The sequence below is a fragment of the Cyprinus carpio genome, chromosome B22, assembly GCF_018340385.1.
Source record: "Cyprinus carpio isolate SPL01 chromosome B22, ASM1834038v1, whole genome shotgun sequence".
NCBI lineage: Eukaryota > Metazoa > Chordata > Actinopteri > Cypriniformes > Cyprinidae > Cyprinus > Cyprinus carpio.
Window position 1 is genome coordinate 28,129,131 of NC_056618.1, and position 16,166 is coordinate 28,145,296.

General features: G+C 35.4%; 1 protein-coding gene across 1 annotated transcript in view; it reads left to right on the plus strand.

The window, feature by feature from the left end:
• LOC109052641 (CXADR-like membrane protein) overlaps positions 1-16,166 on the plus strand; it is a 31,210-nt gene that overhangs the window by 4,564 nt on the left and 10,480 nt on the right. The gene's annotated exons all lie outside the window — the stretch shown is intronic.

Below are 16,166 nucleotides of genomic sequence, written 5' to 3' on the forward strand. Positions count from 1 at the left end.
TATACACAGTACACATACATATAATATAAAATATAAGAATATAAATGTAAATACATGTAAATATTTTCAAAATATTTACTGTATGTGTATGTATTTATATATATACATAATAAATATACACAGTACACATACATATAGTATGTAAACAAAAACTTTTTTTTTGGATGCGATTAATCGCGATTAATCATTTGACAGCACTAAATATAACATCACATTGGCTGTTCATTGACAAGTTCCTCAAATCAATGTTTATGTTGGTAATATTGCCAGTCTATGCTACGCTGATCTTCTTGCTTTTAAATAGCCTCCTGTTGAGTCAAAACAACAGTGACACTAGTACTTACCTGTTCATGAAACTTTTTTTTTTGTCTTTCATTCGTTATTTATTGATTGATTGATTTAATTGATTTTTTTTTAGGAGTGTTTGATGTTTTGATGTCATTAGTGTCATTCGCACTGATTAAGAATCACCTGTAAACGAGGGCTCAATATTTAGGTGAACGCGGCGTGGGTTCAGACACTCATGAGGTTCTGAGCCCTGGCCCACATTATAAATCAGTAACTGCTGATGATCGTGATGAAGCAGCTAAAGCAGATGAATGACACAGATGTGCAGCTTGGTGCTCCGGCAGCAACTTCATGGGCTTTTGTGCTAAACAAGGAGTCAGAGGAGGAAGTTGAAGCTTTCATTGTTGCTGTTGCAGTGAGGGTGTTGCTACACACTTTAAATCTAGCAGAATATTTCAGGCAAACCAAAGCATAATAAATAATAAAAATTATTTTAAAAAATTCAAGCAAAATCCCAAAGATTTTCAGCATTTTTAAAAATTATTATAAGCCAAAGAAGGTACTCTACACCACTAAAAGTCACTATGGAGCCTATAATAATTTGCTTTATGGAAGCTAATGGGATGACTTTGTTTGGGAAACTGAATACTTAACCAATATTTTCGTGTATTTCATATCTGTAAAATTATGGCGTTAGTTGTCAGCACACCATATGCAGATAGTGTCATAGTACCTTGAAGTCACAACAAATGAACCTTGAACCGAAAAGAGTTTTCTAACAAAATGACAGAACCCATTGTAAAACACTTTATATAGTTTGGCTTTCTAGAAATATGCTTCATTTGCATAACTTCACATTTGACGAGGTTCACAGATCAATGTTTATGTTGGTAATGTTGCCAGTACTACGTTGATCTTCTTGCCTTTAAATAGCCTCCTGTTGAGTCAAAACAAAAGTGACACTGGTACTTACCTGTTCATGACATTTTTATTTTTTATTTGTGATGTTTTGATGTCATTAGTGACATTCGGACTGATAAAGAATCACCTGTAACCAAAGGCTCAATATTTAGGCTCTTTTCCCCACATTAAATAATAATAATGTTTTAGCACTATGCTGTGAATTCTTATCAAAAGTTACATATTGCAGCTTTAATAACTAGTTTTATATTTTGTACTGTTTTATTACTTTTTATCACTAATGTAAAGTGCTTTTGAACACCAGTTTATATGAAATGCTATATTAATAAATTTGCCTTGCCTCTCCACTTTGGAAAGCTGTCAATATACCGCTGCCTTAACAATTCTGTACTGCAAGTCTTTGTGCTTTTTATTTAGACATATTTTGCATTGGACCATATGTTAGTGAACATATTATTTATACTGAAAATGTTTTATTTTGTTAATATCAACTTCAATATTCTCAGGTATTTACATAGCATTGTGTTTCATTGTATCCTGATGTGAACTTTAAGACCAAATAAAATGTTTAAATGAAATGGCATCTGTCAGTGTTTTTTCTTTTCTTTTTTTCTGTTACACTTTTTAATAAAATATATTACAATAAATCATTAAGCAAACAAACGTATCCAAAAAAACTCTCATCAAAAAAATCCCATCCAAACAACTCCATTTTCAAAACACCTTCACATTATTTACTGTCAAACCAATCAAAACAACCAAAAAAAAAAAAAAAAAACCTTAAACAATTGTTGTTTATTGTTTTTTAAACAAATGTTTATTGTTTATTCTTAACAATCACATTACAATGTGGATGTTATTACATGTAAAAAGAACTGATCATGACAACAGCTTTATTGATATTTCATTTGAGAATGCTCGTAAAGTGAAAGTCATGACATTTTGCCAAGTATGGTAACCCATACTCGGAATATGTGCTCTGCATTTAACACATCCAAGTGCACACACACAGCAGTCAGAAGTGAACACACACCCGGAGCAGTGAGCAGCTATATCCAGCACCGAGGGAGAACGCTGGGGGAGTTCAGTGCTGCTCCTCAAGGGCACTTCAGCCGTGGTATTGAGGGGTAGAAGAGCGCTGTTCATTCACTCCCTCCCACCTACAACTCCTGCCAGCACCGAGACTCTAACCTGTGACCTTCAGGTTACAAGTCCAACTCTCTAACCATTAGGCCACAGCTGCCTCCCAGTATTGCCTCCCAGAGCTACTGTTTCAAGGTATATTGCCATCCACCCTCATAGATCTTCCTTTTAAGGAAAACACAGACTTCAAAAAAGATTAAGGTCACCATATCATGTTTACCTTACCTTTTTCTTTTAACCATTTATTCAATAAACATTTTTTTGCAGCATTATATTTTAACATTTAACTTCTTTAAAACAACATAGCAGAAAATGGTCAGTTATGAACTCTACATATCTAGAAGGCAAAATAAAAAAATGGTAAGTTATGAACTCTACATATCTAGCAGAGATCATTTTGACACCCTCAGAGACTCCAAAGCGACCTTTCATCTCACTTCTCAATATTCCAGCAGCACAAATCATCACCTGCTGCTTCTTTGCTGATGTCAAAGTCTTGTTTGAACAGGGCGGCCTTTCACCAATCATCCAGGACTCCATCCATCTGGACCATCAGTGCAGTACAGCATTCATCTGTAAATAAAACTGTTTGAAAATCAGTATTTCTGAGCCCGCTGAAAACATTTCTCTTGGTGAGTTTTGGTTGAAGGACCTGAAATTCAGCTTTACGCACAACTGTCAGCTTCTGGTGGATCCTAGATCGAGAGGTTCTTGAGACTCCAGACACCTGCAGCTTCAAAAACTTGTTTGCTGCTCAACAGTATATGTAGCTGCCCTTTCAACACCATTAATTTGTCTGACCAAGTTCTTCTGTGTTGTGTCATCACAAATTATTATTATTATTATTATTTGTGTGTGTGTGTGAAACAGTAGTTGTTTTCATGCCTTTTGCAAGACATTACACTTGTTTGTCTAGATATTTGTCTGTCCACGAAAACAGTTTTAGAGCTGCGTGTACAGTAACTCCACGCCTCAGTGAATGTGAAACATCAAACATCAGCTGACATGCTACTGCAAACTAAATGACACGTGTCTATGTATTTGAGAACCAGTCTGAGCACAATGAGAACAAGCTTCAGTGTCATTATGTACATATAATACAGAAACACAATACAACAATGATATAATGCATGCAATACAAATGTTCTGATTTTTGCATGCAAGGTATTTCTTGGAAGAATAATGCTTATGTTAAATAATGTGGTCGGTGGTTTTCTTAGCCAAGCAAATTGTATGAGGTATATTTCCTCTTACATGTTTTCTGGTTTAAAACAGAAAAAAAGGAAAAAAACGTAATTGTAGACCGTAATACATACACAATACAAAAGACTTGCATTCATGATATTTTTTGGATGAATAATATGTCAAACTGAAGGCAAATTGTAATGATAACATAACAATGAACAAGAATAAATAAAAGCCAAAAAAGCATTCAGAAGAATCTAACTGAATGAAAACAAACAAGCAACACACAAGCACTTGTTTGCAGTACGGTTTGCAAGGAGTATTAATGACAAGGCTGCATGTTTGGGACTTCTGGTTTCCCTGCAAGAATGAGGATATAACTGGAATCTCTGCATTCTTTTCATGTTTTTACATTAACGACAAACAAAACCAACGACATGACAGTATGTTCACACCATACCTGCCCACTCACTCACTCACTCACTCACTCACAAACTCACTCAGTCACTCACTCACAAACTCACTCAGTCAGCCAGTCACTCACAAACTCACTCAGTCAGCCAGTCACTCACTCACTTACTCAGCCAGTTACTCACTCAGTCAGCCAGTCACTCACTCACTCACTCACAAACTCACTCAGTCAGCCAGTCACTCACTCACTCAGTCACTCACTCACTCACTTAGTCAGCCAGTCACTTACTCACAAACTCACTCACTCAATAACAAACTCACTCACTTAGTCAGCCAGTCACTCATAAACTCACTCAGTCACTCACTTAGTCAGTCAGCCAGTCACTTACAAACTCAGTCAGTCACTCACTCACTCAATCACAAACTCACTCACTCACCTAGTCAGCCAGCCAGTCACTCAGTCACTCACTAATCACATCAATCAATCAAGTCACTCACTCACAAACTCACTCACAAACTCACTCACTCAGTCAGCTAGTCACTTACTCACAAACTCAGTCAGTCACTAACTCACTCACCTAGTCAGTCAGCCAGTCACTCACTCACTCAGTCAGTCACTCACTCACTCAGTCAGTCACTCACTCACAAACTCACTCAGTCAGTCACTCACTCACACCAAACTCCACTCACTCCAGTCAGCCAGTCGCTCCATCCTGAGCTCAGTCCAATCACTCCCTCAACTCAGCCACTTACTCACTCACTTAGTCCCAGTCAGCCCCAGTCACTCACTCTTCCACGTCACTCCACTCACTCACTCCACCTCCACTCACTCCACCTCACTGGTCAGTCAGCCAGTCACTCCTCCTCCTCCTCACTCACTCACTTCACTCACTCCCTAGTCCCCTCCTCCCCTCCTCCCTCACTCACTTCTCGTCAGTCAGCCAGTCACTCCTCCCCCTCCCTCACTCACTCATCCTCATCACTCACTCCTCTCTCACTCACTCACTCACTCTCCTCTACTCACTCACTCACTCACCAGTCACTCTCACTCACTCACTTAGTCAGTCCTCAGTCACTCACTCAGTCACTCAATCTTCAGTCACTCACTCACTCACTTAGTCAGTCAGCCAGTCACTCACTCCCTCCCTCCCTCCCTCACTCAGTCAGCCAGTCACTCACTCACTCAGTCACTCACTTAGCTCCAGTCCACTCCCTCCCTCCCCTCCCCACCTAGTCAGCCAGTCACTCACTCACTCAGTCACTCACTTAGTCAGTCACTCACTCATCACTTATTCACTCACTCACTCACTCACTCACTCACTCACTCACTCACTCACTCACTTAGTCAGTCAGCCAGTCACTCACTCACTCACTTAGTCAGTCAGCCAGTCACTTACTCAATCATTCACTCAGTCAGTCAGTCAGTCAGTCAGTCAGAGAGTCACTCACTTAGTCACTCACTCACTCACTCAGCAGAATATCCAAACAGTGCTGCAGTATTACCTAAAACAGTGTAAGGTCATATATAACAGCATGTGAATAAGTAATAAACATCATGTCATCTCATACTTTGAGTTAATTTTGAGATCTTTTTTTTTTTTTTTGATAGTTTTGTCTATTTATTATAGAAATGCCTGGTTTTTATTAGGTTTTATTATTTGTCTGTTGATAAATTAAGGATAAATAACAACAAGAACGACTGACATTTCTAGCATTTTCTTTAAGCAAGATAATACTAATCTAAAAAAATATATTAAAAAATTACATTTCCTATCCATATACAGGTGCATCTCAATAAATTAAAATGTTGTGGAAAAGTTAATTTATTTAAGTAATTCAACTCAAATTGTGAAACTCATGTATTAAAAAAATTAAATGCACACAGACTGAAGTAGTTTAAGTCTTTGGTTCTTTTAATTGTGATGATTTTGGCTCACATTAAACAAAAACCCACCAATTCACAATCTCAACAAGTTAGAATATGGTGACATGCCAATCAGCTAATAAACTCAAAACACCTGCAAAGGTTTCCTGAGAGTTCAAAATGGTCTCTCAGTTTGGTTCACTAGGCTACACAATCATGGGGAAGACTGCTGATCTGACAGTTGTCCAGAAGACAAACATTGACACCCTTCAGAAGGAGGGTAAGCCACAACAATTCATTGCCAAAGAAGCTGGCTGTTCACAGAGTGCTGTATCCAAGCATGTTAACAGAAAGTTGAGTGGAAGGAAAAAGTGTGGAAGAAAAAAGATGCACAACCAACCGAGAAAACCGCAGCCTTATGAGGATTGTCGAGCAAAATCGATTCAAGAATTTGAGTGAACTTCACAAGGAATGGACTGAGGCTGGGGTCGAGGCATCAAGAGCCACCACACACAGACCTGTCAAGGAATTTGGCTACAGTTGTCATATTCCTCTTGTTAAGCCACTCCTAAGGCATCTTACCTGGGCTAAGGAGAAGAAGAACTGGACTGTTGCCCAGTGGTCCAAAGTCCTCTTTTCAGATGAGCGCAAGTTTTGTATTTCATTTGGAAACCAAGATCCTAGAGTCTGGAGGAAGGGTGGTGAAGCTCATAGCCCAAGTAGCTTGAAGTCAAGTGTTAAGTTTCCACAGTCTGTGATGATTTGTCATCTGCTGGTGTTGGTCCATTGTGTTTTTTGAAAACCAAAGTCATTCCACCCGCTTACCAAGAAAAAATTTGGAGCACTTCATGCTTCCTTCTGCTGACCAGCTTTTTGAAAATGCTGATTTCATTTTCCAGCAGGATTTGGCACCTGCCCACACTGCCAAAAGCACCAAAAGTTGGTTAAATGACCATGATGTTGGAAAAGCTTGACTGGCCCAGCAAACTCACCAAACCTGAACCCCAGAGAGAATCTATAGGGGTATTGTCAAGAGGAAAAATGAGAAACAAGAGACCAAAATATGCAGATGAGCTGAAGGCCACTGTCAAAGAAACCTGGGCTTCCATACCACCTCAGCAGTGCCACAAACTGATCACCTCCAAAGGAGCCCCTACCAAGTATTGAGTACATGTACAATAAATGAACATACTTTCCAGAAGGCCAACAATTCACTAAAAATAATTTCCAGAAGGCCAACAATTCACTAAAAATGTTTTTTTTTTTTTTTTTTTTTTTTTTTTTTTTTATTATTGGTCTTATGAAGTATTCTAATTTGTTGAGAGTGAATTGGTTGGTTTTTTTTGTTAAATGTGAGCCCAAAATCATCACAGTTAAAAATAACCAAAGACTTAAACTACTTCAGTCTGTGTGCATTGAATTCATTTAATACACGAGTTTCACAATTTGAGTTAAATTACTGAAATAAATTAACTTTTCCATGTCATTCTAGTTTATTGAGATGCACCTGTAATCATTTTTATTATCTATTTTTATATCCTTCTAAAATTTATAGACAGCATAATTGAGACTGGAGCATTTCTAGTGAACTTTTTTAAAATTAACTTTTTAACTTTTTTTTTTTTTTAAATGTCATATCAATGTTTTCGATAAAAAAATAAAAAAAATAAAAACATAAATGCATGCATTTTTGGAGTTTACTTTATTTACCTCTAAAAGTAACATATTTTATGTAAAATATGCTTAATTTTATGTTATATTTAATATATATTTTAATTCTGTAAAAGAAAAAAAGAAAAACCTTTACAGTAAGTTCAAAAACAAAAAAACAAAAAAATCATTATCAACTATATGACATCTGGTGACTTATGATGGTACAGAAATATCAAAATGTCAAAAATATCATTAGCCACTATATGGCATACAAGCACTGCATGTTCCAGACATTTTAGTTTGGAATCATCAACAAATCTTGCAATAGTACTTTGATCTGACTTTGAAGTGTGTGTGTGTGTGTGTGTGTGTGTGTGTGTGTGTGTGTGTTTGTCAGAAATTGTCACATTGAGAATGTTGCATAGGCTCACCCATTCATTTAAATGTATGTGTATGTATGACCTGCATTACAAATAAAAAATAAAAAATTATTGGACAAAGAAAAAGGAAGTAAAAACTATCTAATTTTCAACCACTTTGTTGAATTGAGTCCATTTTCTGTGGCATTTCAAGTGGCAAATGAAAAGTAGCTAAGTCTTGTACCACTCAGTTTTAGGAAATTATTAAAAAAAATACAAATAAATAAATTATTTTGCCTAAATTTGTTCCAAAGGATGTTTGTAGGTTAATTAAAAAGCATTCTATATTTATTTCCTACATCCTTGAAATCTCCTCTTGTTGATTTTCAGTGGTTTCTCACGTGTATGAAATACTCTGTGCTTTTAATGCTGACTTAAACGTGATGTTTTGTTGAGTTGCATTTAAAAATGTCACAGTAAACATTTCTGGATGCAAAAGCCACAAGATGGTTTCTAATTTCCACTTCTAAGATCACTAAATCTTTTTTCTCCCAACTTAATTTTGTTCACACTTTTGCTTTAGGGAACCATTAGAATCATGTTGAAATGTGACTGAGAAATCATGCTAAAAAAAGCAAAACTTGAAAGCAAAACTTGGGTGTGAGTCTTTTTACTTGGGACATTTTCTCAAGTCTCTCTGAGGGCCCAATGAGGGTCATGGCCTAAGCATATCTCAGCACCAGAATATCATTTTATTCATATAAAACCAGTATCTTGGTGCTGAGTGTCACTACAGTAACACCACTCCTTACAGTAAATATAAAACATCAAATAATGCCATTAGGTTCCACCTCTGCAAACTGAATCTATGTGGTTAAGAACCAGCCTGATAACAAAATACAAAAAAAAAAAAAACAAAAAATAATAAAAAACAACACAAAAAAACACCAGAACAAAAAAAACAGACCCAGCTCAAAATCAAAAGGCATTTTTTGTATGAACAATATGTGGAATAATCTGATTAACATGATTATAATATGAAAGAATAGATGTCTATAGTAGGATCCTACCGAAAAGACCAGATTAGACCAACAAGGTCTTTTTAGTTATTTTTATACTGGTATGGTCTTGGTTTAGCTGGTGGACTTGCCTTAATCACTGACTAATATCTTTCTCATAATTCTGGATGATGAAGGAAATGTTGGTTAATCTACTTATACCCCAGTAAACATATCTGCTTATCATTAATGACCTGCAGAGGGCAGCAGAGGAGTTCTGATACAGACAGAAAAGCCTTTCAAGTGTCCAAAAATATCACTTGATTATAGTCAGTCATATTTCAGTCATTTGATCTGTCAGTGTAATGAAAATAACCAGCATTCATATACAGAGTTTAATAATCAATATCAAACAAGCAGAAGCAGCCGCCTTGTGTCAGTAGTATATACATTTAAGCATCAATAAAAACACTGGAATTAACAAAAAAGTGAAAGGGGACTCATAGCTTTGATTTTTAATCAGTCTTATTGATTATACTACATTTTTAAAATAATATTTATCTCACACACACAAAAAGTTTGAGGATTCTTTTAAAAATCCATGGTCTGTTACTGTCAGTCTTTTACTGGAGCACAGTGAGAATGATGCCGGATTGTAAAATAGAAATTAAATACTGATAACTTATTTATCTCTGTGTGGAGTGACCAATGAGAGGCCTTATGTTTTTCTATAAATTACAAATGTAAATATACACACTGATCATCAATATGTCTTGATCACTGAAGAAGAAATTGAACTCACCGTTGAAGTATATTCTGGTGCTGTTGCTGAGTTTTGGAGGTGTGCGTGTGTTCATACAGTAATAAACTCCTAATTCATCAGCAGTCACATTATTAATAACCAGACGATGTTTAAACTGCACTGAGTATTTATTTCTGAATATTTTATTATGGTAAAAAGGTGATTTTGGTGTTGAGAATGATCGTAGAATGACTGTTGGAGGATCTGGTGTTTTCAGTAAAATCCAATAAACCTCATTTTCATCAAGATCACAGTTTACGATCACATTTGATTCCAGTTCAGTTAGAAGATCTGACACTCCATACTGACAACAGATTGATACCACTGTGTGAAGAATAAAACAATATATTATAAAAGTCTGCAAAGAATAAATGGTAAAAATATTAATAATAAGTAAACTCACAGAGCTGAAGCTGAATGATCTTCATGTTGTTTCTTGATCACTTCGGTATAAAATCTGGTTCCCTTCACAAAGTGTGATGAAGTCACTGCAGGAGAAGACAAGAAAGAAATACACATGAAGAAGAGGAAGTCAAGTTTGACCGCATTGTACACTTTTCAGCACACAAAGATCCACGACCTCAATAACGAAGGGCCTCATCACTTCATTAAACGTGCACAAATTTCCAGGTTTGGGGCCCCAATAGACCAACTTTTGTAACCCTTATCATGCTTTCTCTCTCTCATTGTTTGTAGTTTATTTACCCCTACAGAAATTGTTGAATAAACTCATTATTTTTGTTTTCTTTGAACACAAAAAGTATTCTTGTAGCTTAAGCGAAAGTTATTTTAAATGTAATGCATTACAATATTGCATTACTCCACAAAAAGTAACTAATTGTGTTACTTAGTTACTTTTTATGGAAAGTGATGCATTACGTTACTTCTGTGTTACTTTTTGTAGCCAGGCCTGGACTTGCTTATTTGTTTTTAATAACAGAAAACCCAAAAGTTATATTTTTACCGAAAATAAAGCCCCCACAACAACAAGAGTGAAATTAATAAGCCTCAGTCTGAAGAAAATGCCACTGCCTCTGCACTTACTACCAATTTCTCTAAACACAGGGATAGGAAAGATGTCAGTGAATAAATAGAAAAAAAAAGTAACTTGCATTACTCATTTGAAAAAGTAACTCAGATATTTTCTTTCTGATTTAAACATGATGTGTTATTTTACTAGTTACTTGAAAAACGAAATCTGATTACATAACTCGCGTTATGTGTAATGCAGTACCTCAAATACTGTTCATAACATCATGGTTGAACCACTGATGTCACATGGACTATTTTAATGATGTCCTTACTACCTTTCTAGGCCTGGAATATGTCAGAAAGCTCTCGGATTTCATCAAAAATATTAATTTGTGTTCTGAAGATGAACAAAAGTCTTACTGGTTTGGAATGACATGAGGGTGAGTAATTAATGATTGAATTTTCTTTTATGGAAACCAGAGTTAGGACCAGAGTTAAGTATAATGCATTTCACAGTAACGCGTTATTGTATTCGAATGACTGGTAACGCAGTAATGTAATGCGTTACATTTAAAATTTATGTAATTCGTTCGCATTCTTCTTTTGAGGTAAATTCAAGAATTATTCCTCACAACGTAAATTCTTTAAAAAACGAAAAGTAGCCGAGATGAACTTGATGAATCTTTCTTTGTTTACAGAGGTGATTTGGATACATATTCGTACATCTCAAGTGTGATTTTGCGTGGATGATTATTTTATAGCACGCGATGTGCGTGAGCGTGATTACATTATAGCTGAGCTCAGACGGGAAAGACTGTACCTCACATTGGTTTCACACGGATTATTTTATCAAAGAATAACGGTTTTCATCACAATTTACTTCATTTAAAAATAGACACTTCAAGCTTTCTTAGATATATTTCTCATGTCATTCTCATTCATGTAGTGACTCATTTCAGGAAGATATTCGTGGAGACTGACAATGAAGAAAACGCACCCTATTTGTTTTCTTTATTTAAAAAAAGGTTTCGTTGATATTGCGAGTGTAGCCAATACAAGTATTACTTTTGTTGATATTGTGAGCAGGAACATGCACACATAGACATCAAGGGGGCTTGAGCACCTGCCCTTTTTCTTCCTCAAGGACTTTTTTTTTCTTTTTTTTTGTCTTTTTTAAATAAATTAATATATGTATATATGTGTTGAGTGTGTATTTCTGTTTGCACAGCTTTCTCTGTCAAACAAAAAAAAAAAAAAAAAAAAATATCAGGTTGGGTTTATTAACTCTGTCGAGTTCCGATGCCTTGCTCTGCATCTCTGCAGGACAGCAGTGTAGTACACATTGATAGGCACATCAGACAGACAGACAGACAGACAGAGAGCCGCAGAAGTGAAGCCCTCCCTCTCTTTCCAGTTGTGTTTGTCTTGCTGTGGAGGTGAGTGGTGATGAACAACCCACTAAACCAAATTAACAAAAAATCAAACAAAATTAAAATATATTGCTAACATCAATGACTCATGAGAGAGCTACCATGTAAGTTAGCTAAAGTTTGGCTAATGCAATAGGAAGTCTAGCAGTTTAGATCGTTCTTTCACTGCATGATTCAGTCAGGCACGGCGCCAGAATTTTTTCTCTTCTGATGCTGGGGGGATGGGTAGGGGGTTTAGACCAATATCTGGGGGTGCTAAGAAAATATATGACATTTATGACATCAGAGTTACTTCATTTTTTTTTTTTTTGTGAACAATTGTTTTTATTAAGCAGACGTTTCAGTACGATACAAAATATGACACACCAATCCAGACTGCCGCCATGCCCCCACCCACCAACCCACCAGGCAGACCCACACTGTGCCAAGAAAAACAAGACACTGTAGTGGAGAGGAGTACAAAGTGCAATACTCAATCACAAAATAAATAAAAAATATACACAAATTCAAAATAAATTTTACATCAGAAAGAAGATACTAAAGATTTAACAATGTCAAAAATAGCACTCCAGGTTTTCAAAGTTTTTGTCTTTGCTCCATGAATACGAGCTGTAGATAATTCCATAGAAACAATGTCAAGCAGAGATAAGCCCCATACACGTCTGGTCACTGAATGGGGAGGAACCCAGCGACTGACTAACTTTTTTTTGCAGCAGTAAGAGCAGCTAAAAGTAAGTTTCTCTGGTGCGGAGATTGAGACAATATTGAAAAATTATTTAAAAAGAAAAGATCTGGAGTCAAAACCACATCCTTTTCTAATAGGAATGATATATCATGAGCAAACTGAGACCAGAAAGAAGAAAGTGCAGAGCATTCCCCAAAAAATTTTTTATATGTACCGAGTGCCCCCTGTGGACATAAATTGCAACTTGGGGAAGGTGACACATGCATATAGAAGCGTTTTAAAGGGGATAGATAGAGTCTGTGTAATAATTTCCAATGGATCATCTGATGATTTGGATTTTTTGAGGATGATATTATTGTCTCCCAAATTTGATCAGAAAATAAAGTTTGTAAGTCACCGCTGATATCCTTAGACCAGATAGTTGTTATGGATAATGGTTTGTATGATTCTTTGAGGAGAAAAGAGTAAATAACTGAAGCAGAAATAATAGAATTATCAGTGGGGAGAATAACTTTCCGCAAGGGATGTACAGGCAGTTGTGCATCCCAGGGAACTCCATATGTGCGAAGCGCTGACCTAATGCGAAGATACATGAAAAAGGAGGTACCTGGTAGATTAAAAAGAGTCTTGATGTCTTGAAATGATTTCAGGCCTTTGTCATCATAAATGTCACCAAAGGAATTTACTTTACATTTAATCCATTGTGGACAGTAAAATGGGTTTTTACCTGATAAAAAATTATTATTATGGAACAAGGGTGAATGACGATGCCACCTCAAGTTTGACGTCAGAGTTACTTCATGAAGAAATTGTCGTTTTTGTCTAAATTGTCGTTTGAATAGTCTAGCTAAACCGGGGCTATTCAAAATTATGATGGGGCTATAGCCCCCCCTAGCCCCGGTGTAGCGCCGTCACTGGAATCAGTTGATTAAAATGCATTTAGATTGATCAGAAAATTCAAGATATGGGAGCAGAAATGTATATATTTATTTCATATATTTAATCAGTATCACCCAAATGTAATATTGATTTAATACAGCAGTTCAGTAAACAATAATTTAATATTAAGACGCTTATGTTGTTGACACAATATTGACTGTTTTTGCTCTATTTCGCCAACAAATATAATTAAAAAAAAAACAGGTATATATAAATATAAAAAAAACAACAGGTATAACCACTGAAAACAGCAGGGAAAAAAAAAATCACATTCTGAATTGTTCTTTGTGTTTTACTTTTGGATCAAAATGTATATGCGCATAAGTTTTAAAACTGATCAGAATTATAGGTCAATTAAAGGAAATGTTAAAGGCCTAGTTCACCCACAAATGAAAGTTTGCTGTTAATTTACTCAGCCTCAGGCCATCCAGGATGTAGGGGGCTTTTTTTTTTCTTCAGTAGAACAGTAAAGAAGATATATAGCAGACATACTGCAATGCTGCTTTTTTCCATCGGTGGTTAAGACTGTGGGGACTTTATAAAATAAAGTTATTAACTCTGCTCTCATTTCACAGTTAAACCTCCACTCTAGACAAAGGTGAGAGTCGATGGTTGTCAAGTGTCAAAGCCAGTGGAACATGTTTCTGTTTTTGGTTTAGCACTTCATCAGTTGAGTTTAGTTACTGCATAGTGTTATTAAATTATTATTATTGTTGATAATTATTATTTATTTACAATGAATCTGGAAATAGTGCTTAAGTTTTGTCTGTTCACACAGTCATAAACTCCAAATTCTTAATCAATAAAAATTAATAAAAATAAAAATTATAAATAAATTATTTTTGGTATTGAAGCAAAATGCTGTTTATAGCTATTATAGAGGGACTCTAGTGATAAACAGCTAAACATCTTTCTCATAGATTACCAAGTGACGTGCTTAAACACACACAAAAACATACACATGGAAATATGTATTCATAATGAAGCAACTCTATAATAAACATATTTTATAAATCGCTTCATTATGAATTCCAGGTTATAACAACTGAAATGTGTTCTTAGAATAAGTTTTTTTTTTTCATAACTGTCAAGTCAGGACAAGTATTTTGTGAGTTTTTAATATTTAATATAATATTAATATTGTTATTTTATATGTATTATGTCCTATTTACATACTGAGAAACTAATTGTTACAGGAAGGCATTAAAGGTATCTTTTCAAGCATGAGTCTAAATAACGTTACATTTAAACTATAAAGATAAGTTTTTTTTTCCATCTAGAATATAATTCTGTCATTCATTTATCACATTTTAATTTTTATTTTTTATCGTTATTCCTGATTCCTATACAAATAGATGTTTTCTCTAAATAAAACATATTTTAAAAACTCCAGCAGACTCTACATATTTTAAACAGGTCAAAAAAAAAATAAAAAAAAAAAAAACACTGAGGGCTGAGTTAGAGAAAAGTACAAGCCACAGCATTTCACTCTAGCAGACTTTAACATCTTATGAGCATTTAACTCTTGTTTTAAAATACTGATTTCATTATAGGCATCAATTAAACCATCTTGACAAATAAACAGTCATCTGTATCATATTAAATGTAACCTCTTCTTTAAACAATCTTGAACATTTAACCTCTTCTTGATCCAACAACACTGAAAACACAACCGATCAGGCTTCACACAAATAATGAATAACGTGCACACACTCCATTCTAAGGTCAAAGTGGTTGAAAAAGTAACATCCACATCGACAACCTCACAGATAAAAAGATTTCAGCAGATACTGATAAAAACCATGATTCCAAAACAAAACTGTTTCAAATGACAAAGAAACCAACTAGAAAAAAAAAAAAAAACCTAAACACGCATTTCATCTGAAGCAGGAGATTGCAAATGTTTCAATGTCTCCAACACCAAAATATGATGATTCTCTCCAGGACCCACTAAGGCAGGTACATAATTTCATGTGTAAAACATTAATACAACATTTAGTCAAGTCAAGTCTGCTTTATTGTCAATTCTTCCACATGTACAGTACATGCATACAGAGAATCGAAATTGCGTTACTCTCAGACCCCAGTGCATACAGATAACACTAACAGTAGAGCCTAAAAATCTAGATCAAATATAAAATATAAGATAAAACGTCTTTAAAAAAAAAGACATAATAGAAAAAAAAATAATAAAAATAAGGTTAAATAAAAGCAGTGCAAGGCACATGGCAGATAGAGTGCAAACCAGTGAACAAACAGTGCAGATAAAAAAAGATTTTAGTGCATAAAAAATAGCTTATTTTGTCTGATTAAAGTGACAAAGGGCCTCCAAGAGCAGTTATTTTATTTAAACTGACTGATGAGGTGGTAGAATGACGTCAGTTCCAATGTGTGAGAATGAGGTAGTGGGAGCAAAACCAATGCTGCACAAAGTGACTGGTGCATGTCATGTCGTGATGTTAGAAGGAGGGGGGGCATGACCTGGAGATGGGATCTGGGGTCTATAGTTCAGTGCC